Source organism: Pseudophryne corroboree, chromosome 6 (assembly GCF_028390025.1).
Source record: "Pseudophryne corroboree isolate aPseCor3 chromosome 6, aPseCor3.hap2, whole genome shotgun sequence".
Lineage (NCBI taxonomy): Eukaryota > Metazoa > Chordata > Amphibia > Anura > Myobatrachidae > Pseudophryne > Pseudophryne corroboree.
Window position 1 is genome coordinate 474,401,895 of NC_086449.1, and position 24,147 is coordinate 474,426,041.

A 24,147-nucleotide genomic window follows, 5' to 3' on the forward strand; every position below is an offset into this window, starting at 1 on the left:
TTAGTAGTCTCTGTTATAAGCAGAGCCAGCCCTACGCATAGGCAAACTAGGCAAATGCCTAGGGCATATGATATGCCTAGGGGCACAAGCAGCTTCTGCTGATTAAAATGATATGCAGCATGCCTATATTCTGTGTGTGACTGCGGCTGTATCTTCATACGAAATGCTATATTACAGTGTATTCATGGAAATCACTGTAATGTAGCATTTCATATGCAGATAAAAGTCACAGTCGCACACAGAATATAGGCATGCCGCATACCATTTTAATCAGCAGTAGCTGCTTGTGCATCCTAGTCACGTAGTAATGCAAATAAGACGCATTTTCGTAAATAAAGGTGCCCAATGTTAGCAGAGCTGCCAGTTGACTCACGCCAGGTACCTCCTGATCCATGGTATATTGAGGAAAGATCTATGAGGACACATCCGTATCTAAGCAGAGGCAGAGGTCAAAATGTTAGCGGCCATGTGAGTGCTGTGTGTGGGTGGGTTGGTTGTGCAGTAGTGTTTGGCATATGTGTAAGAGGCATTGTGTGTGTCATGTGTATAAATGCATTAATAATGTGCAGCATATGTGTAAGGTGCATTATGTGTGTCATTATGTGTATAAGGGCACTAATAATGTGCGGCATATGTGAAAGGGACATTATATGTGTCATTATGTGTATAAGGGCATTAATAATGTGTGTCATATGTGTAAGGGACATTATGTGTATAAGGGCATTAATAAAGGTTGGCGTAATGTGTAAGGTGCATTATGTTTATAAGGACAGTAATAATGTGTGTCATAAGAAAGGGCACTACTGTGTGGTCTAACGTGAATAAACAGCAATATGGTGCAGTGTAATGTGAATAAGGAGCAAATCAGTGTGATGTAATGTGAATAAGAGGCACTGCTATGAGGAGTAACGTATATAAGGTAAAGTGGTACTACTATGTGAATGAACGCTATCGCATGATAAAATGTGAAAAAAGTTGCACTATTGTGTGGCGTAATTTGGATTGGGGGTACTATTGTGCGGCCATGCCCCTTCCTAGCAAGATCAAGCCCCTTTTTGGGCTGTGTGCCAAATGTGCGCACTGTTCCTATTTAAAATATAGGGAGTAGAAGCACCAAAATGAGGACTGCTATCGGTGAGGAGTGATTGTGCTGGGAAAGGGGTGCAGGGTCAGAGGCAGAACTAGCAGCGGTGCTAGGGGGCACCAACCAGCCAAAATCTTGCCTAGGGCATCATATTGGTCAGGGCCAGCTCTGGGTATAAGGGGGCTCTACCCCCCTTACGGTATGTTCCCCTCCCCTCCAGGAGTAGTTATGCATGACTCCCCATCTTCCTCCAACATATAATTGCTCCTGCACTATGGCATATGGGGGGGTTGCCTGGCTAACCTGCTAAACGCTGACTTTGTGGATCCTTGTTGCAGCTACCATAACCATAACTCCAATAGTGATGTCAAGCAAAAATCTATGCAACTGCTTCTCTTGAGTTACTGTAAAAACCTAATATCCAAACATCCGGTCGAGTGAGAAAGTGAAAAAAGGTTACTAATGCTAATTATTGCCTTGTATAAATTATATTTTAAGGCCATTCTCCCGACAATTGTGAAAGCAATGATTAATGTTCTGTATTCCAAGTGAATGACAGGAAATATAGAAAATGGACCATCTGTACAGGAAGCATTTAAAATACCACCAGGCGGGATCCTGCCAATCACAATACAAACGTCGGAATCACGACAAGCGGTGAAATGCTGCCGCCGGAATACCAGAATTCTGTGGGTGTCTCCCTCCATAGAGGGTGAATATAACTGGTGGCGAGCGCAGCGAGCCCACAAGGGGCTTTCTAGCGCTCGTCCCGCTTCCGGCATTCTTGCGGACGGAATCCCACTGTCAGGATCATGATAGTTGGCATTCCATCCGCCGGGAAATCATATGTATTCCATCTGTACAACAAACATATGAGGTAGAGAACAAAAGGACTGCCTATAGTCTATATAGCATAAATGGTGCCCCTACAGTATGTCTGTGTCAATGGGAAGTATCTGTGGCCACTTTATATGCTCTGGAGGTCATAGACTGCTAAAAATGTGACAAAACTGCAATATACAAGTACAAATGATCCCACTCACACATACAATGAGGGAAAATTGCGCTGTCACAGATTTTGTCAAATTGGGTGGATAAAAAACATTGAGTGTGGCATTAAAAAAAAAAAAAGAAAGTGTACCCAGCATGCCCCAGTGTTCAGAATCGTTTTCAGGAAATAACCAAATCTATGATGCCTTTTCGAACACAATGCTTGGAATTACTACAGTCGTGCTATATGCAGTGTCAGCCCCAAAGCTCCACAAATGAAAATATAATATAGTATTCTAAAGACTATATATTCATTTTCTTAATGTAGGACATTTTAAAATAAGCATGCGAGAATCCTTACAGCCAGCATAGAATGAAGATTTAAATATGCACGCAGTGTTTAGGCTGTTTGTTCTGACATTTACAGAATTGTTTGAAATATTTTAAACTTTTGTAATATATCCAGTTAAAGTGTCATATTCCAGTAAAAATTTAATTTGCTGAATATTATTTTGCATTATGTAGCATACATATATCTTGTTTTGATAAGCATCATTCATTTTGTTTAAAGAACAGTGCCACATGGTGGATAAATGGTTATGTACAACAGTAGATGCTTAGCATCAGAAAGGGATGAGCTCTCTTTTTAGCACATCTTTCCATCATATTTGCTCGCTTACTGTACAAGAACAGATGTACAAATCATCTTACAGTTTATTTAGGAAGGGTGGGGGCGGGATTTGTTAGCTCTTCTAAACAGGCACGGATTGGAGACGTTGCCCACAGCAGAATCTACTATCAGTTATCTAACTTCAGATACATGTACATAATAAATAAATAAAATGCACTTTAGCGCATATTAAATAAAAAAAATAAAAAACACTAAAAAGGGACTATATTCACTTTTTAGATTATGTGGCATAATTTCCTTTTGACAGTTTAGGACTACCAACAATTTGTTTAATGAGGGTATCCACTTATCTAACCCTGGATTAGACTTCTCACCCCATATTCTCCATCTGCCTTATTACATCTTCCAAAAGCTGCTTTTCCCACTATGGCCATGCAAAATATCCTATTTGAAGATACTTAGAACTCATGGGTTACTATTAATTAAATGTTGCAGATGCCTAGGGTGGCAACTGAAAATATTAATGTTTGTGAAAATCCAACATTTTACCCCGATCTAGACAAAGTTTTTAGGGCCTAATTCAAGGTTGACTGCAAAACAACATTTTCCTCTAATGGGCAAAACCATGTGCACTGCAGGTGGGGACAGATAACATGTGCAGAGAGAGTTAGATTTGGGTGGGTTATATTGTTTCTGTGCAGGGTAAATACTGGATGATTTATTTTTACACTGCAATTTAGATTTCAGTTTGAACACACCCCACCCAAATCTAAAGGTGGCCATCCACTACTCAGACTTGTCTGAACTGCAGATAGCATCAGATTTCTCTTGAACTCTCCCGGGAGCGTCCCGGGAATTGGATCAGACCCTGGCTTTAATTTTAATAACATTCACTTCAGATATATCTGATGCGATCTATCATGTGCCAGATCGCATCAGATATATCTGATGCACACATGCTACATGCGATTGATCTGATGCTGCCGCTGTTCCCCCTCTTGGTGGGTGCGAGTGGCTAGGGAGATGCCAGTCAAGTGACGCCTCAGATTAATCTGATCAGATACATCTGAAGTAAAAAAAAACAATCCGATGTGCACCTGTTTTCTTCAGATTCAGATAAATAGTTGGGGCAGCCTCAGAGATCTGTAGTTCAGATATATCTGACACGGGAGTGCGCATCGGATCGGAAGAGCCATCCGATGTGACACTTTTCTTCAGATATGACGGTCAGATGTGTCGAAATCTGAAGAAAACTGCCCAAATCGGACTAGTGGATGGGGGCCTTAACTCTCTCTGCACATGTTATATCTGCTCCACCTGCAGTGCACATGGTTTTGCCCATTAGAGGAAAATGTTGTTTTGTAATCAACCTTGAATAAGGCCCTTAAAATGAAGAGACAAGTTCACTGCATCCGTCTGAAAGCACTTTTACCCTGGGGCCCAAATGTAATAAGCCTTAACAAGTGATAAAGTGGAGACAGATAAAGAGTGATAAATGACCAGCCAATCAGCTTCCTAGCTGCCTTGTCACAGGCTGTGTTTGAAAAATGACAGTTAGGAGCTGATTGGCTGGCCATGTATCATTCTTTATCAGTCTCCACTTTATCACTTGTTAAGGCTTAATACATTTGGGCCTGGGTGTTTATCAGGGCTGGTGCAAGGTTTCTCAGCACCCTAGGAAAAACTTCAGCCTACTGCCCGCCCCCCTGCATGGATGGAGTCCCATAAAGCTGTGGCAGAGGACTTGGGCATGTGAGGGGAAAAGGGCAAAATGGGGACATGAGGGGGGTGGAAGGGGAAGGAGGGACACAGAACCTGGGGACATGAGGGAGTGACACAGGACAAGAGTGGGGTGGACACGGAAAGGAGGGACACAGTACCTGGGGACATGAGGGGGATGAAGGACACAGGACATGGGGAGAAGGGGGTGACCTAGGACAAAGGCACATGAGGTGGGCAGGAAAGGAGGGACACAGGATCCCGCACTGCACCATCGGTCTAGAGTTTATACATGCCGGGGGAGTCTATCCTCACCTTGGATTAGTTTCTGGCTCTTATCCTGCGCTGTGAGGACAGCTCCAGTATGGTCAGTTTATTTAGCAGTCAGCGATGTGCAACTATGTCACAAACCTTTCTAAAGTCTAGATAAGCTACATCTATGTTTCCCCCTTGATCGATTACTTTAGTTAACCAGTCAAAAAAGTTAATAAGATTTGTTTGGCATGATCTCCCCCCAGTAAATCCATGCTTTCTTTTAAGTGTTTCCATCAGTTTCCTTACTACTCACTGGTTGGTAGTTACTTGCCTCTTCCTTGCTTCCACTTTTGTGCAGTGGGATTATGTTCAAGCTATTCCAGTCCTCTGGAATTACTTCAGTAGCTAGTGACTGGTTAAATAATTCTGTTAATGGAGTTACCAGGGCCACTTTAAGCTCTTCTAGCATCCTTGTATGCATCACATCTGGTTCCATTGATTTATTCCCTTATTTTTCTAGTTTTGTTAGCACTTTCTCCTCTGTAAATGTACTTGTATCTACCTAATTTCTCTGCATGTTCTTGCAACTTAACTGTGGCCCATTCCCCTCTACTTCTGTAATGAATACGGAGCAAAAATATTTATATGATCTGCTATTACCTTGTTGTCTTCCTCAACCAGACTATCTTAAGTCACATCAAACTTTTGTTTGATTTTATCCTTTACCTACTGACTGGGTCATCTTCTACTCAGCTTGTTCCTTTGCATGCCTGATTACCTTCTTAGTCTCCTTCCAGACGACTAGAATTACAGTCAGGTACCTATACACAGTCACAATGGCTCCAGCGTCTCAGTTGCTTAGGCCATAGGGTTACTCAGAAGATAGAATATCAACCAATGTGCGTCTGATGGTTACATAAGCTCTGGATCTGAGGCGCCTCCAGTAGTGGGCATGTCAATACATATACCAGCGGCTGTGACATTTGCATATTTCGCACAGTTGCAGCATAATAATTGGCAGCTGCGAAGGCAATTGCCTACATCTCGGAACCAGGCCCTGTTAGCTGCAGTTTTTTCTTGATTCTGGTGTATTACACTTCCATTAGACTTATGGCATGTGGAGAATTGACAATTATCTACAAAGAACTATGTAATATCATTGAACAACAATAAAAACTTTAAAGCACTTCATCTATCAACTCTGCTTGCCTGACACGGAAAGCATTATTTTCCATCACCTGTATACTGCTTTCACATCGCAATCAGGGGTTGCACCCGGGAATTGTACACAATTCGCCATGAGACCCCTTTCAGACTGGCAACACGATCCAGCAATATGCCAGGTTGGGTTGCCATCAGGGGAGGGAGCAGAGGCTGTGCTGGAGTCATCAAGGGCGGGTTCGGAGATTAGATCATCTCCACGCCGCCTCCTCCATACTGTAAACGGGTCCCAAATTGCATTGACCCGGGTTACCCATTCACACCACACCTGACCTAGTAATAACCCTACTTTATTCCCGGGTTGAAATAATGCGTCAGGCGACCTGGAAATTCAAAACGTACCCCTTTCACACCGCACATCGACCCACGTTGACCTGGCAATTTACCGGGTTATTTGTGCAGTGTGAAAGGGGTACAAGTGTGTCACTACGGGAGTTTCTAGAGTTCACTTTTGCAGCAAGAGAATGCAGTCTAAATACATAAAACCTTCTACCCAAAGAACCCGTCTAGCAGCAGAACACGTATGCATGATGCATAAAAAGAGAATAAAAAGTTCCAAATTGGGAAGCTAGTAGCATAATTCCATGTATGCGGCACTGGAAATGATCTGCTTTCCCTGCCAGCAGTGGCTAATGAAGGACAGCGACTGATTTCAGCAAGGTCAGAGATAATATTCACAGACCCTTTTTACCATATGCCATAACTGAAAAGGTAAATATATATTGTGTGTGACTTCACAAATCAGCAGGAGACCAAGACATGATGCTAACCATTTCATAGCAAAAACTCCCACTGAGGCTAAATGCTTTTCAGCTGCAGTAATCTACAACAACAGATTTCTAAAATAAACTCACATCCAATATTATCCTTTGCTATCTCCAGCAAGCAGCTTTACTGCTGCAATCAAGCTAAATTACAGCAGCAGGCCTGAGAGCCAGGCACACACAGACTTGCTGCCAGAGCTTGTCATCCATGACCATCATCCAGCTGAGAGACAATCCTTTGAAAAGCTTTTCATAGAAGCAAAAGAACGATTGACCAGTTGGTCTGGCTTCCAGCATTTAGCCATGTAAAAGTAAATTAGGGCTGAAAATAATATAGGACTCTAAAAAAAAGAAAAACATTCTAAATTTAAGTCCTGCCTTTCATAAGTAGTATTTGTCACGTTCTAGATACCCAGTAAAATAGGTCACTGTATAAAATTACACTTAACCCAAAAAATAAAGTTTTATAACCTTCAACCTAAATTTATGATACCACTAACTTGTAGAACAGGTCAAGTTACGGACTTTGGAATTTGGGCATAATCTAAAACAGACTCTGGTAACTATAAGCTGGCCGCTGTTAAATATGTACATAAAAAATACAAAATAATAAAAATATATATTTTTTATTTAAATAATTCCCAGTGCTATAATAACATAAATAACTCGCCAAGACGTTAGAGAAGGCACATAGCCACATACTTCTATAAAGAGTAATATAGCAATCACTTTTATAAATAATGGTGAAGGGAATTGGCGCTGAGAGAGTGTGTAGAGATCAGTACTTATCATGGATAACGTGATGACTCAGATCTGCGGGTGTTTTTCTTATTCTTCTTTGGTTTTCCTCACTCCAATGTTCTCCCAATGGGTTTATCAGTACGGAAAAAACATAAAAATGACTAGGGGTTAACCACTGATATATGGGAATATTCTAAAGAAGCTTCTTAAGAGATGGGGTCTATTTTCTCCAAAAACAGTATGTATAGTGGTAGATATACCTGGCTTACATTAGTAAATCTATTCACAATGCTCATCAAGGTTTCTTTCAAGATATTACATCATCGGGATATCTCTCTAAAACAAATGCATACCTCCACTTACACAGGACAAATGTGATGATAAACCTATCAAGGTATCTTTTATATTGGGATCGCAATCCTGACGGTATGCATGTTGAGATAGTGGAATTAATTTCTTATTGTGCGTACCTCACTTACACTTATATAGTGTGCTATCCTCTCATCAAGGTATCTTTATAAAACATGGATGCGTACCAGTACTCACAGATGTTATCGATATGGTATGCTCATCAAGGTATCTTTGTTTTTCTTCAATTCGAATGGAGACTCTTATAAAAGGTATATAATTTTTTAATAGAATCGTAAACAAACAAAAGTGGTCGTACCTTTCCCACAGCACGGGTGGGGCAGTGTCCAGCAGGCAATAGTCCTCAGCCAACGCGTTTCGAGTGGGTTACTCTTTGTCAAAGAGTAACCCACTCGAAACGCGTTGGCTGAGGACTATTGCCTGCTGGACACTGCCCCACCCGTGCTGTGGGAAAGGTACGACCACTTTTGTTTGTTTACGATTCAGTCAGTCAGGATACCGGTCCCTCACGTCTGGATAAAGTTGGTCTAACCAATCCCCCACATGGGTGGCCGCCGCCTGCAGCCAACATTTTATATTATTTTATTTTCATGTTTATAATCTATTAAAAAATTATATACCTTTTATAAGAGTCTCCATTCGAATTGAAGAAAAACAAAGATACCTTGATGAGCATACCATATCGATAACATCTGTGAGTACTGGTACGCATCCATGTTTTATAAAGATACCTTGATGAGAGGATAGCACACTATATAAGTGTAAGTGAGGTACGCACAATAAGAAATTAATTCCACTATCTCAACATGCATACCGTCAGGATTGCGATCCCAATATAAAAGATACCTTGATAGGTTTATCATCACATTTGTCCTGTGTAAGTGGAGGTATGCATTTGTTTTAGAGAGGTATCCCGATGATGTAATATCTTGAAAGAAACCTTGATGAGCATTGTGAATAGATTTACTAATGTAAGCCAGGTATATCTACCACTATACATACTGTTTTTGGAGAAAATAGACCCCATCTCTTAAGAAGCTTCTTTAGAATATTCCCATATATCAGTGGTTAACCCCTAGTCATTTTTATGTTTTTTCCGTACTGATAAACCCATTGGGAGAACATTGGAGTGAGGAAAACCAAAGAAGAATAAGAAAAACACCCGCAGATCTGAGTCATCACGTTATCCATGATAAGTACTGATCTCTACACACTCTCTCAGCGCCAATTCCCTTCACCATTCCTTTTCACCCTCTATTCAACTCTTTTTGGATCATTTGGGATAGATCCAAGGTATAAGGGAAAGGCAGCAGAGATTTGAACAGGAGCGCCGTCATACTTCTCAACAAAACTTTGTTTACTTTTATAAATAAAATTGTCCAACTAAATAATAAAACACATACTGTATCATTGGCTTGTTTGTTCACATACAGTATATGATATTCTAAAAATAATCACATTCACATTCCATCAGATTCACATTGCTATAGTAACAATCTGCAAAGTAGTTACCACATTCTGAATCTTCAGGAAATTGCAATTTGTATCAAACTTGAGAAACTGACAGCACCTCAGCAGCACTAGAAGCTCTTCCTAGAATGCTGCAAAAATAATCAAAGTCTCTCTGTAATAACATTATTATACTCCTCCTGGGATGGTTACAGAGTGGGTCCAATTTATGCATGGCTTACACCTATCTGAGCCGAGTGCAAATCCAAAGTGGGCCAGATACTGTGTCATTTTCTGTAGTAAGACATTATAATTATTTTGTTCCTTTTTCATATGTGAGAAAAAAACACTATCTTACATTTATCACTGACCTAGCGATACAATGTAAATGTGATTTCCCTCTCTTAGACCATTTTCTACTCCATACAACGGCACCTAGCCCTCGATAACTGCCACCATGATTACCAAGGCCGGCTCCAGGCCTAATAGCACCCTGTGCGAGAAAATTTCAAAGCGCCCCCTCGCGCTCCTGGAAAAGTGGGCGTGGTCTCCTGGAAAAGTGGGCGGAGCCTCGCAACTTCATATTATCACACTATAAATAAATATATTTTCACACCCCCTTTACGCACACAATTAGCAGCATTACACATAACAGCTACAGTAGTGTTCCTTACACACAATGTCTCCAGTATAGTGCCAGCTACACATAATGTCTCCAGTATAGTGCCAGATACACATAATGTCTACAGTAGTGCAGTGCCAGATAGACATGACATGCCCCGCAGCAGTGCCAGCTACACATGACATGCCCCCCAGCAGTGCCAGATAGACATGATATACCCCCCAGCAGTGCCAGATAGACATGACATGCCCCGCTGCAGTGCCAGCTACACATGATATGCCCCCCAGCAGTGCCAGCTACACATGATAGTGTTCACTCTAGGATTGTTTTAGGGCAGGGGTGCTGATCACGGGGAGGGCACATTTTGCATTCGGGAGGGCACATATTTAAGTTAGAAGGGCAAAATGATGTACATACTGTAATGCTTGTTGCTCCGTTTAAAATCATGGACCTTGCGCGCCGAAGGCGCGCATCAAAAATTCAGGGGCGTTGCTTCGTGGGGGCAGAGCATGTTAGACACTTTGCGCCAGGCAGAGCACGTTAGACACTTTGCGCCAGGTATTGCACTGAGACACGGGAACACTACATGATATGCCCCCCAGCCGTGCCAGCTAGACACGACATGCCCCCCAGCAGAGCCAAATGCACATGACATGCCCCCTCAGCAGTGCCAAATGCACATGACATGCCCCCCCCAGCAGTGCCAGAAACATAATTGCCCCCACAGTGCCAGATACATAAATGCCCCCCACAGTGCCAGATACATAAATGCCCCCCACAGTGCCAGATACATAAATGCCCCCCACAGTGCCAGATACATAAATGTCCCCCACAGTGCCAGATATATAAATGCCCCCCACAGTGCCAACTACATAAATGTCCCCCCCCAGTGCCAGAAACATAAATACCCCATAGTGCAGATATGCCCCCACAGTGCCAGATACATAAATGCCCCCAGTGCCAGAAACATAAATGCCCCTATAGTGCAGATATGCCCCCACAGTGCCAGATACATAAATGCCCCCCAGTGCCAGAAACATAAATACCCCATAGTGCAGATATGCCCCCACAGTGCCAGATACATAAATGCCCCTAGTGCCAGAAACATAAATGCCCCCGTAGTGCAGATATGCCCCCACAGTTCCAGATACATAAATGCCCCCCGTGCCACAAAACATAAATGCTCCCACAGTGCAGATATGCCCCCACAGTGCCAGATACATAAATGCCCCCACAGTGCAGATATGCCCCCACAGTGCCAGATACATAAATGCCCCCAGTGCCACAAAACATAAATGCCCCCACAGTGCCAGATACATAAATGCCCCCAGTGCCACAAAACATAAATGCCCCCACAGTGCAGATATGCCCCCACAGTGCCAGATACATAAATACCCCCACAGTGCAGATATACCCCCACAGTGCCAGATACATAAATGCCCCCAGTGCCACAAAACATAAATGCCCCCACAGTGCAGATATGCCCCCACAGTGCCAGAAACATAAATGCCCCCACAGTGCAGAAATGCCCCCACAGTGCCAGAAACATAAACGCCCCCACAGTGCAGCTATGACCCCACAGTGCCAGATATTCACTTACATCTGCGGTGCTGGGAGCCGGCTGCGGTGCTGGGAGCCGGGAGGGAGGAGTACTGCTGTGGGTGCGGGCGGGAGGATGAACACTTCTGTATGCGCGCTATGCGCGCTGCGCGGCGCCTAACGTCAGACGCTGCATAGCACGCACACAAGCGGCCAGGACACTGAAGGCTGGCTCCAGGCAGGAATATGGCAGCGGCAGCGTGCGGCGCCCATTAAGGGTGGCGCCCTGCGCGGCCGCTCTATTCGAACATGCCTGGAGCCGGCCCTGCTGATTACTATATCATTGTTCTGTGCCCTGATGCAGAAAGGTTTATATAACATGTACCTGTCCTACATTGTCTTGTACTGTAAGTCGTTTTATTGTTCTGCTTATATGTTGTACATGTACTTTGTTGTTAGGTGCTGCAGAAATCTTGTGGCACCATATAAAAGATAAGAATAATAATTTATTATTATTATTATTATTATAAAGTAATACTACAATAAGACTTAAGGGCAGCGTTCGGACTACTCATTATATTGTATTGGATAAGAGGGTAGTGGTGCTCCTGAGTTTTTGGACTAAGCTGCTGTTGGAAAGCACAGATTACATTATTTATTTTCAATAAAATAAATATATTATAGTGCTGTGGAGTCCAGCAAATCCACTGATCAACCATGTGTGGTAGTTAGTGATTTCATACAACACTGGTTCTACAGAACATGGGGGCAGATGTATTAATCTGGAGAAGGCATAAGGAAGTGATAAACCAGTGATAAGTGCAAGGTGATAAAGGCACCAGCCAATCAGCTCCCATATGTAAATTACTAGTTAGGAGCTGCTGGCTGGTGCATTATCACCTTGCACTTAACACTGCTTTATCACTGGTTTATCACTTCTGTATGCCTTCTACAGGTTAATACATCTTCCCAGTATTACTAGTGTCCTTAATTCACTGGTAATATATGAAGTGACTTTCATCCAATCAAATAAAAGTGAAATAATTTACAATAACATTATTTCTTTGGACATTGTCCTGAGAAACCCACGGATTCTGGGGGTTATATTCCACCTTCCAGTTGCCATCACGACAACTGGATAAACTCCATACCAAATGGACAGTTTAAACGTCTGAGGAGGAATTGCTCCACAGATGCAGTCTTTTCAACACAAGCAGAGGAAATGAGTAACCAATTCCTCGCCAGTGGATACAATAAAAATAAAATCATGAAAGCCTTGGAGTCTGCAAACACAGTAAAATCCACTACCATACAAAGCAACCAATTGAGGAAGAAACCAAATAAAGAATATGAATTTGCATTCATTACACAATATTCTAAAGAACATAAAGAGGTAGAAAAGGTGTTACGTAAACATTGGCACATTTTAAAAAAAGATACCACTTTGGGACCATTATTACCGGAAAAGCCTAAATGTATTTATCGAAAGGCCCCCAATTTAAAATCAACTTTGGTATCAAGTATGTATGCTCCCACACCACAAATTTCAACCATTAAGTCGATTGGTTTTTACCGATGCAGTACTTGTCTCGGATGCAGGAATATTGCCGGGGGTGGTTGCAAAAAGATTGAAAAAGATTGACATCAATGGGGTAGGAGTGGAGATAAAGGAATTTATAACATGTAACACGAAAAAATAAGAATTTACTTACCGATAATTCTATTTCTCGTAGTCCGTAGTGGATGCTGGGAACTCCGTAAGGACCATGGGGAATAGCGGCTCCGCAGGAGACTGGGCACATCTAAAGAAAGCTTTAGGATCACCTGGTGTGCACTGGCTCCTCCCCCTATGACCCTCCTCCAAGCCTCAGTTAGGATACTGTGCCCGGACGAGCGTACACAATAAGGAAGGATTTTGAATCCCGGGTAAGACTCATACCAGCCACACCAATCACACTGTACAACTTGTGATCTGAACCCAGTTAACAGCATGATAATAGAGGAGCCTCTAGAAAAGATGGCTCACTACAACAATAACCCGAATTTTTTGGTAACAATAATTATGTACCAGTATTGCAGACAATCCGCACTTGGGATGGGCGCCCAGCATCCACTACGGACTACGAGAAATAATAAGAATTTACTTACCGATAATTCTATTTCTCGGAGTCCGTAGTGGATGCTGGGGTTCCTGAAAGGACCATGGGGAATAGCGGCTCCGCAGGAGACAGGGCACAAAAAAGTAAAGCTTTTACCAGATCAGGTGGTGTGCACTGGCTCCTCCCCCTATGACCCTCCTCCAGACTCCAGTTAGGTACTGTGCCCGGACGAGCGTACACAATAAGGGAGGCAATTTGAATCCCGGGTAAGACTCATACCAGCCACACCAATCACACCGTACAACTTGTGATCTAAACCCAGTTAACAGTATGATAACAGAAAGAGCCTCTTAAAGATGGCTCCTTAACAATATAACCCGAATTTGTTAACAATAACTATGTACAGTATTGCAGATAATCCGCACTTGGGATGGGCGCCCAGCATCCACTACGGACTCCGAGAAATAGAATTATCGGTAAGTAAATTCTTATTTTCTCTATCGTCCTAAGTGGATGCTGGGGTTCCTGAAAGGACCATGGGGATTATACCAAAGCTCCCAAACGGGCGGGAGAGTGCGGATGACTCTGCAGCACCGAATGAGAGAATTCCAAGTCCTCTTTTGCCAGGGTATCAAATTTGTAGAATTTTACAAACGTGTTTTCCCCCGACCACGTAGCTGCTCGGCAGAATTGTAATGCCGAGACCCCTCGGGCAGCCGCCCAAGATGAGCCCACCTTCCTTGTGGAATGGGCCTTAACAGATTTAGGCTGTGGCAGGCCTGCCACAGAATGAGCAAGTTGAATTGTGTTACAAATCCAACGAGCAATCGTCTGCTTAGAAGCAGGGGCACCCAACTTGTTGGGTGCATATAGTAACAACAGCGAGTCAGATTTTCTGACTTCAGCCGTCCTTGAAATGTATATTTTTAAGGCTCTGACAACGTCCAACAACTTGGAGTCCTCCAAGTCGCCAGTGGCCGCAGGCACCACAATAGGTTGGTTCAGGTGAAACGCTGATACCACCTTAGGGAGAAAATGCGGACGAGTCCTCAGTTCTGCCCTATCCGAATGGAAGATTAGATAAGGGCTTTTATAAGATAAAGCCGCCAATTCAGATACTCTCCTGGCGGAAGCCAGGGCCAGTAACATAGTCACTTTCCATGTGAGATATTTAAAATCCACCTTTTTCAATGGTTCAAACCAATGGGATTTGAGGAAATCTAAAACTACATTTAGATCCCACGGTGCCACCGGAGGCACCACAGGAGGCTGTATATGCAGTACTCCTTTAACAAAAGTCTGTACCTCAGGAACTGAGGCCAATTCTTTTTGGAAGAATATTGACAGGGCCGAAATTTGAACCTTAATAGATCTCAATTTGAGACCCATAGACAATCCTGATTGTAGGAAATGTAGGAAACGACCCAGTTGAAATTCCTCCGTCGGAACACTCCGATCCTCGCACCACGCGACATATTTTCGCCAAATGCGGTGATAATGTTTCGCGGTGACTTCCTTCCTTGCCTTAATCAAGGTAGGAATGACTTCTTCTGGAATGCCTTTCCCTTTTAGGATCTGGCGTTCAACCGCCATGCCGTCAAACGCAGCCGCGGTAAGTCTTGAAAGAGACAGGGACCCTGTTGTAGCAGGTCCCTTCTCAGAAGTAGAGGGCACGGGTCGTCCGTGACCAACTCTTGAAGTTCCGGGTACCAAGTCCTTCTTGGCCAATCCGGAGCCACTAGTATTGTTCTTACTCCTCCTCACCGTATAATCTTCAATACCTTTGGTATGAGAGGCAGAGGAGGAAACACATATACTGATTTGTACACCCAAGGTGTTACCAGTGCGTCCACAGCTATTGCCTGTGGATCTCTTGACCTGGCGCAATACTTGTCCAGTTTCTTGTTGAGGCGAGACGCCATCATGTCTACCATTGGTCTTTCCCAACAGTTTATTAGCATGTGGAAGACTTCTGGATGAAGACCCCCCTCTCCCGGGTGAATATCGTGTCTGCTGAGGAAGTCTGCTTCCCAGTTGTCCACGCCCGGGAAGAACACTGCTGACAGTGCTATTACGTGATTCTCCGCCCAGCGAAGAATCTTGGCAGCTTCTGCCATTGCACTCCTGCTTCTTGTGCCGCCCTGTCTGTTTACATGGGCGACCGCCGTGATGTTGTCCGACTGAATCAACACCGGTTTTCCTTGCAGGAGTGGTTCCGCCTGGCTTAGAGCATTTTAGATTGCTCTTAGTACCAGAATGTTTATGTGAAGAGACTTTTCCAGGTTCGTCCATACCCCCTGGAAGTTTCTTCCTTGTGTGACTGCTCCCCAACCTCTCAGGCTGGCGTCCGTGGTCACCAGGATCAAATCCTGTATGCCGAATCTGCGGCCCTCCAATAGATGAGCCTTTTGCAACCACCACAGAAGATATACCCTTGTCCTTGGCGACAGGGTTATTCGCAGGTGCATCTGAGGATGCGACCCTGACCATTTGTCCAACAGATCCCTTTGGAAAATTCTTGCATGGAATCTGCCGAATGGAATTGCTTCGTAAAAAGCCACCATTTTTCCCAGGACTCTTGTGCATTGATGTACAGACACCTTTCCTGGTTTTAGGAGGTTCCTGACAGGTCGGATAACTCCTTGGCTTTTTCCTCGGGAAGAAAAACCTTTTTCTGAACCGTGTCCAGAATCATCCCTAGGAACAGCAGACGTATCGTCGGAAAACAGCTGCGATTCTTGGAATATTTAGAATCCAGTCGTGCCGTCGAAGAACTACTTTAGATAGTGCTCTTCCGACCTCCAACTGTTCTCTGGAACTTGCCCTTTTTAGGTCGTGCAAGTAAGGGATAATTTAGATGCCTTTTTTCTTTGAAGAAACATCTTTTCGGCCATTACCTTGGTAAAAAGGCCCGGGGTGCCGTGGATAATTCAAACGGCATCGTCTGAAACTGATATTGACAGTTCTGTACCACGAACCAGAGGTACCCTTGATGAGAAGGACAAAATTTGGACATGGAGGTAATCCTTGATGTCCAGGGACATTCCGGTTCGCTATCACTGCTCTGAGTGACTTTATCTCGATTTGAACCTTTTATGTAAGTGTTCAAAACATTTTAGATTTAGACTATGTGTCACCAAGCCGTCTGGCTTCAGTACCACAATATAGTGTGGAAAAATAATACCCTTTTCCTTGTCGTAGGAGGGGTACTTTGATTATCACCTGCTGGATATACAGCTTGTGAATTGTTTCCAATGCTGCCTCCCTGTCGGAGGGAGCCGTTGGTAAAGCAGACTTCAGGAACCTGCGAGGAGAAGATGTCTCGACTCTCCAATCTTTACCCCTGGGATAATACTCGTACGATCTAGGGGTCAACTTGCGAGTGATCCCACTGCGCCCTGAGACTCTTGAGACTACCCCCCCACCTTGAGTCCGCTTGCACGGCCCCAGCGTCATGCTGAGGACTTGGCAGACGCGGTGGAGGGCTTCTTTTCCTGGGAAAGGGCTGCCTGCTGCAGTCTACTTCCCTTACCTCTATGTCTGGGCAGATATGACTGGCCTTTTGCCTGCATGCCCTCATGGGAAAGGAAAGATTGAGGCTGAAAAGACGGTGTCTTTTTTAGCTGAGATGTAACTTGGGGTAAAAAAGGTTGGATTTCCCAGCTGTTGCTGTGGTCCCCAGGTCCGATGGACCGACCCCCAAATAACTCCTTCCCTTTATACAGCAATACTTCCATCTGCCGTATGGGATCTGTATCACCTGACCACTGTCGTGTCCCTGACATCTTCTGGGAGATATGGACAACGCACTTATCTTGATGCCAGAGAGCAAATATCCCTCTGTGCATCTCACATACATATATATAGAATGCATCCTATTAAATGCTCTACATGAATAAAATATTTTCAGTCAGGGAATCCGACCAAGCCAACCCAGCACTGCATCTCCAGGCTGATGGCGATCGCTGGTCGCAGTATAACCACCGTATGTGTGTATATACTTTTTAGGATATTTTTCCAGCTTCCTATCAGCTGGCTCCTTGAGGGCGGCCGTATCTGGAGACGGTAACGCCACTTGATAAGCGTGTGAGCGCCTTATCACCCTAAGGGGTGTTTCCCAACGTACCCTAATTTCTGGCGGGAAAGGGTATAACGCCAATATTTGCTATCGGGGTAACCCTACGCATCATCACACACTTCATTTTATTTTATCTGATTCAGGAAAAACTACAGGTAGTTTTTTCACTCCCACATAATACCCTTTCTTGTGGTACTTGTAGTATCAGAAACACGTAACACCTCCTTCATTGCCCTTAACGTGTGGCCCTAATGAGAAATACGTTTGTTTATTCACCGTCGACACTGTATTCAGTGTCCGTGTCTGTGTCTGTGTCGACCGACTGAGGTAAATGGGCGTTTTTAAAACCCCTGACGGTGTTTCTGAGACGCCTGGACCGGTCCTAATAGATTGTCGGCCGTCTCATGTCGTCAACCGACCTTGCAGCGTGTTGACATTCTCACGTAATTCTCTAAATAAGCCATCCATTCCGGTGTCGACTCCCTAGAGAGTGACATCACCATTACAGGCAATTTCTCCGCCTCCTCACCAACATCGTCCTCATACATGTCGACACACACGTACCGACACACAGCACACACACCGGGAATGCTCTGACAGAGGACAGGACCCACTAGCCCTTTGGGGAGACAGAGGGAGAGTCTGCCAGCACACACCAAAAACGCTATAATTATATAGGGACAACCTTATATAAGTGTTTCTCCCTTATAGCATCTTTTATATATATACAATATCGCCAAAATCAGTGCCCCCCCTCTCTGTTTTAACCCTGTTTCTGTAGTGCAGTGCAGGGGAGAGCCTGGGAGCCTTCTCTCCAGCTTTTCTGTGAGAGAAAATGGCGCTGTGTGCTGAGGAGATAGGCCCCGCCCCTTTTTCGGCGGGCTCGTCTCCCGCTATTTTTGAAGTTAGGCAGGGGTTAAATATCTCCATATAGCCTCTGTGGGCTATATGTGAGGTATTTTTTGCCTCTAATAAGGTTTTTATTTGCCTCTCAGAGCGCCCCCCCCAGCGCTCTGCACCCTCAGTGACTGTTGTGTGAAGTGTGCTGAGAGGAAAATGGCGCACAGCTGCAGTGCTGTGCGCTACCTTTATGAAGACTCAGGAGTCTTCAGCCGCCGATTTTGGACCTCTTCTCTCTTCAGCGTCTGCAAGGGGGCCGGCGGCGCGGCTCCGGTGACCATCCAGGCTGTACCTGTGATCGTCCCTCTGGAGCTAGTGTCCAGTAGCCAAGCAGCAAATCCACTCTGCACGCAGGTGAGTTCACTACTTCTCCCCTAAGTCCCTCGTTGCAGTGATCCTGTTGCCAGCAGGACTCACTGTAAAGTAAAAAACCTAAGCTAAACTTTCTCTAAGCAGCTCTTTAGGAGAGCCACCTAGATTGCACCCTTCTCGTTCGGGCACAAAATCTAACTGGAGTCTGGAGGAGGGTCATAGGGGGAGGAGCCAGTGCACACCACCTGATCTGGTAAAAGCTTTACTTTTTTGTGCCCTGTCTCCTGCGGAGCCGCTATTCCCCATGGTCCTTTCAGGAACCCCAGCATCCACTTAGGACGATAGAGAAAGAATTATCGGTAAGTAAATTCTTATTTTCTCTGACGTCCTAGTGGATGCTGGGAACTCCGTAAGGACCATGGGGATTATACCAAAGCTCCCAAACGGGCGGGAGAGTGCGGATGACTCTGCAGCACCGAATGAGAGAACTCCAGGTCCTCCTCAGTCAAGATATCAAATTTGTAGAATTTTACAAACGTATTTGCTCCTGACCAAGTAACTGCTCGGCAAAGTTGTAAAGCCGAGACCCCTCGGGCAGCTGCCCAAGATGAGCCCACCTTCCTTGTGGAGTGGGCATTTTAAGATTTTTGGCTGTGGCAGGCCTGCCACAGAATGTGCAAGCTGAATTGTACTACAAATCCAACGAGCAATCGTCTGCTTAGAAGCAGAAGCACCCAGTTTGTTGGGTGCATACAGGATAAACAGCGAGTCAGATTTTCTGACTCCAGCCGTCCTGGAAACATGTATTTTCAGGGTCCTGACCACGTCAAGCAACTTGGAATCCTCCAAGTCCTTAGTAGCCGCAGGTACCACAATAGGTTGGTTCATGTGAAATGCAGAAACCACCTTAGGTAGAAAATTTGAGGACGAGTCCTCAATTCTGTCCTTTCAGAATGAACTATTAAGTAAGGGCTTTTATATGATAAAGCCGCCAATTCTGACACCCGCCTGGCTGAAACCAGGGCTAACTCGTCACTTCCATGTGAGATATTTTAAGTCCACAGTGGTGAGTGGTTCAAACCAATGTGACTTTAGGAAACTCAAAACAACATTGAGATCCCCAAGGTGCCACTGGAGGCACAAAAGGAGACTGTATATGCAGTACCCCTTTTACAAATGTCTGAACTTCAGGCACTGAAGCCAGTTCTTTTTGGAAGAAAATCGACAGGGCCGAAATTTGAACCTTAATGGACCCTAATTTTAGGCCCATAGACAGTCCTGTTTGCAGGAAATGGAGGAAACGACCCAGTTGAAATTCCTCTGTAGGGGCCTTCTTGGCCTCACCCCACGCAACATATTTTCGCCAAATGCGGTGATAATGTTTTGCGGTTACGTCTTTCCTGGCCTTGACCAGGGTAGGGATCTTCAGGATCCGGCGTTCAACCGCCATGCCGTCAAACGCAGCCGTGGTAAGTCTTGGAACAGACAAGGCCCTTGCTGGAGCAGGTCCTTTCTTAGAGGTAGAGGCCACGGTTCGTCCGTGAGCATCTCTTGAAGTTCCGGATACCAAGTCCTTCTTGGCCAATCCGGAACCACGAGTATAGTTCTTACTCCTCTCCTTCTTATGATTCTCAGTACTTTTGGTATGAGGGGCAGAGGAGGGAACCCATACACTGACTGGTACACCCACGGTGTTACCAGAGCGTCCACCGCTATTGCCTGAGGGTCCCTTGACCTGGCGCAATATCTGTCTAGTTTTTGGTTTAGACGGGACGCCATTATGTCCACCTTTTGTTTTTCCCAACGGTTTACAATCAGGTGGAAGACTTCTGGGTGAAGTCCCCACTCTCCCGGGTGAAGGTCGTGTCTGCTGAGGAAGTCTGCTTCCCAGTTGTCCACTCCCGGAATGAACACTGCTGACAGTGCTATCACATGATTTTCCGCCCAGCGAAAATCCTTGCAGCTTCTGCCATTGCCCTCCTGCTTCTCGTGCCGCCCTGTCTGTTTACGTGGGCGACTGACGTGATGTTGTCCGATTGGATCAATACCGCCTGACCCTGAAGCAGGGGTTTCGCTTGACTTAGGGCATTGTAAATGGCCCTTAGTTCCAGAATGTTTTTATGAAGAGATGTCTCCAGGCTTGACCATAAGCCCTGGAAATTCCTTCCCTGTGTGACTGCTCCCCAGCCTCGCAGGCTGGCATCCGTGGCCACCAGGACCCAGTCCCGAATGCCGAATCTGCGGCCCTCTAGAAGATGAGCACTCTGCAACCACCACAGGAGGGATACCCTTGTCCCTGGTGACAGGGTTATCCGCTGAAGCATCTGAAGATGCGACCCGGACCATTTGTCCAGAAGGTTCCACTGTGCGTGGAATCTGCCGAATGGGATTGCTTCGTAGGAAGCCACCATTTTTACCCAGAACCCTTGTGCATTGATGCACTGAGACTTGGTTCGGTTTTAGGAGGTTTCTGACTAGCTCGGATAACTCCCTGGCTTTCTCCTCCGGGAGAAGCACCTTCTTTCTGGACTATGTCCAGAATCATCCCTAGGAACAGAAGACAAGTCGTCGGAACCAGCTGCGATTTTTGGAATATTGAAAATCCAATCGTGCTGCCGCAACACTACCTGATATAGTGCTACACCGATCTCCAACTGTTCCCTGGATCTTACCCTTATCAGGGAATCGTCCAAGTAAAGGATAACTAAAATTCCCTTCCTTCGAAGGAATATCATCATTTCGGTCATTACTTCAGTAAAGACCCGGGGTGCCGTGGACCATCCCTACGGCAGCGTCCGAACTGATACAGTTCTGTACCATAACCTGAAATACCCTTGGTGAGAAGGGTAAATTTTGACATGAAGGTAAGCCTCCTTGATGTCCCGAGACATCATGTAGTCCCCTTCTTCCAGGTTTGCAATCACTGCTCTGAGTGACTCAATTTTGAATTGGAACCTCCTGTATGCAAGTGTTCAAAGATTTTAGATTTTAGATTTTAAAATCGGTCTCACCGAGCCGTCTGGCTTCGGTACCACAATAGTGTGGAATAATACCCCGTTCCCTGTTGCAGGAGGGGTACTTTGATTATCACCTGCTGGGAATACAGCTTGTGAATGGCTTCCAAAACTGCCTCCCTGTCAGCGGGAGACGTCGGTAAAACAGACTTTTGGAAACGGCGAGGGGAATACGTCTCGAATTCCAATTTGTACCCCTGAAATATTATCTGAAGGATCCAGGGGTCTACTTGCGAGTGAGCCCACTGCGCACTGAAATTCATTGAGAACGGGACCCCACCGTGCCTGAATTTGTAAAGCCCTAGCGTCATACTGAGGGCTTGGCAGCGGCGGAAAAGGGTGTCTGTTCCTTGGAACTGGCTGATCTCTGCAGCCATTTTCCTCTCCCTCTGTCACGAGCAGAAAAGAGGAACCCTTTTGTCCGCTTGCCAACCAGGACTGCGCCTGATAATACGGCGTCTTATTTTGAGAGGCGACCTGGGGTACATCCCCTCTTTGAAGGCAATACTTCCAAATGCTGTTTGGAATCCGCATCACCTGACCACTTTACTGGAATAATTGGACAACGCACTTATACTTGATGCCAGTCGGCAAATATTCCGCTGTGCATCCTGCATATATAGAAATGCATCTTTTAATTGCTCTATAGGCAATAATATACTGTCCTTATCTAGGATATCATATTTCCAGTCAGGGAATCCGACCACGCCAACCCAGCACTGCACATCCAGGCTGAGGCGATTGCTGGTCGCAGTATAACACCAGTATGTGTGTAAATACATTTTAGGATACGCTCCTGCTTTCTATCAGCAGGATCCTTAAGGGCGGCCATCTCAGGAGAGGGTAGAGCCCTTGTTTTTACAAGCGTGTGAGCGCTTTATCCACCCTAGGGGGTGTTTCCCAACGCACCCTAACCTCTGGCGGGAAAAGGTATACTGCCAATAACTTTTTAGAAAATATCAATTGTTATCGGGGGGAAACCCACGCATCATCACACACCTCATTTATTTCTCAGATTCAGGAAAACTACAGGAAGTTTTTCCTCACCAAACATAATACCCCTTTTTTTGGTGGTATTCATATTATCAGAAAAGTGTAAACTTTTTCCATTGCCTCAATCATGCAATGTGTGGCCCTATTGGAAATCACGGTTGTCTCTTCACCGTCGACACAGGAGTCAGTACCCCTGTCGGCGTCTGTATCTGAGGTAACGGGCGCTTTAGGGCCCCTGTATGAGACGTCTGGACATGCACAAGCTGAGTAGCCGGCTGTCTCATGTCAACCACTGTCTTTTATACAAAGCTGACACTGTCACGCAATTTCAACAGTACATCCACTCAGGTGTCGACCCCCTAGGGGGTGACAACACAATTTCAGACACTCTACTCCGTCTCCTTATCATTTTTCTCCTCATACATGTCGACACCAACGTACCGACACACAGCACACACACAGGGAATGCTCTGATAGAGGACAGGACCCCACTAGCCCTTTGGGGAGACAGAGGGAGAGTTTGCCAGCACACACCAGAGCGCTATATATATACAGGGATAACCTTATATAAGTGTTTTTCCCTTTATAGCTGCTGTATTGTTATATACTGCGCCTAATTTGTGCCCCCCTCTCTTTTTTAACCCCTTTCTGTAGTGTAGTGACTGCAGGGGAGAGCCAGGGAGCTTCCCTCCAACTGAGCTGTGAGGGAAAATGGCGCCAGTGTGCTGAGGAGATAGGCTCCGCCCCTTTCTCGGCGTCCTTATCATCCTTTTTCTGTATGTTTTGGCAGGGGTTAAATGCATCCATATAGCCCAGGAGTTATATGTGATGCATTTATTTTAGCCATATAAGGTTTTTTTTTATCGATTTATTGCGTCTCAGGGCGCTGCCCCCCCCAGCGCCCTGCACCCTCAGTGACCGGAGTGTGAAGTGTGCTGAGAGCAATGGCGCACAGCTGCGGTGCTGTGCGCTACCTTATCTGAAGACAGGATCGTCTTCTGCCGCCGATTTTTCCGGACCTCTTCGCTCTTCTGGCTCTGTAAGGGGGACGGCGGCGCGGCTCCGGTGACCCATCCAGGCTGAACCTGTGATCGTCCCTCTGGAGCTAATGTCCAGTAGCCTAAGAAGCCCAATCCACTCTGCACGCAGGTGAGTTCGCTTCTTCTCCCCTTAGTCCCTCGATGCAGTGAGCCTGTTGCCAGCAGGTCTCACTGAAAATAATAAACCTAAACTAAAACTTTCACAAAGAGCTCAGGAGAGCCCCTAGTGTGCACCCTTCTCGTCGGGCACAGAAATCTAACTGAGGCTTGGAGGAGGGTCATAGGGGGAGGAGCCAGTGCACACCAGGTGATCCTAAAGCTTTCTTT

The 24,147-nt window shown here is 45.2% G+C and overlaps 1 protein-coding gene and 1 long non-coding RNA gene across 7 annotated transcripts in view; one reads left to right on the forward strand and one right to left on the reverse strand.

The window, feature by feature from the left end:
• The window catches only part of ST7 (suppression of tumorigenicity 7), a 240,173-nt gene that overhangs the window by 174,309 nt on the left and 41,717 nt on the right, over nucleotides 1–24,147 (reverse strand). The window lies entirely within an intron of this gene.
• Nucleotides 1–24,147, forward strand: part of LOC134932637 (uncharacterized) — a 126,397-nt gene that overhangs the window by 101,035 nt on the left and 1,215 nt on the right. The window lies entirely within an intron of this gene.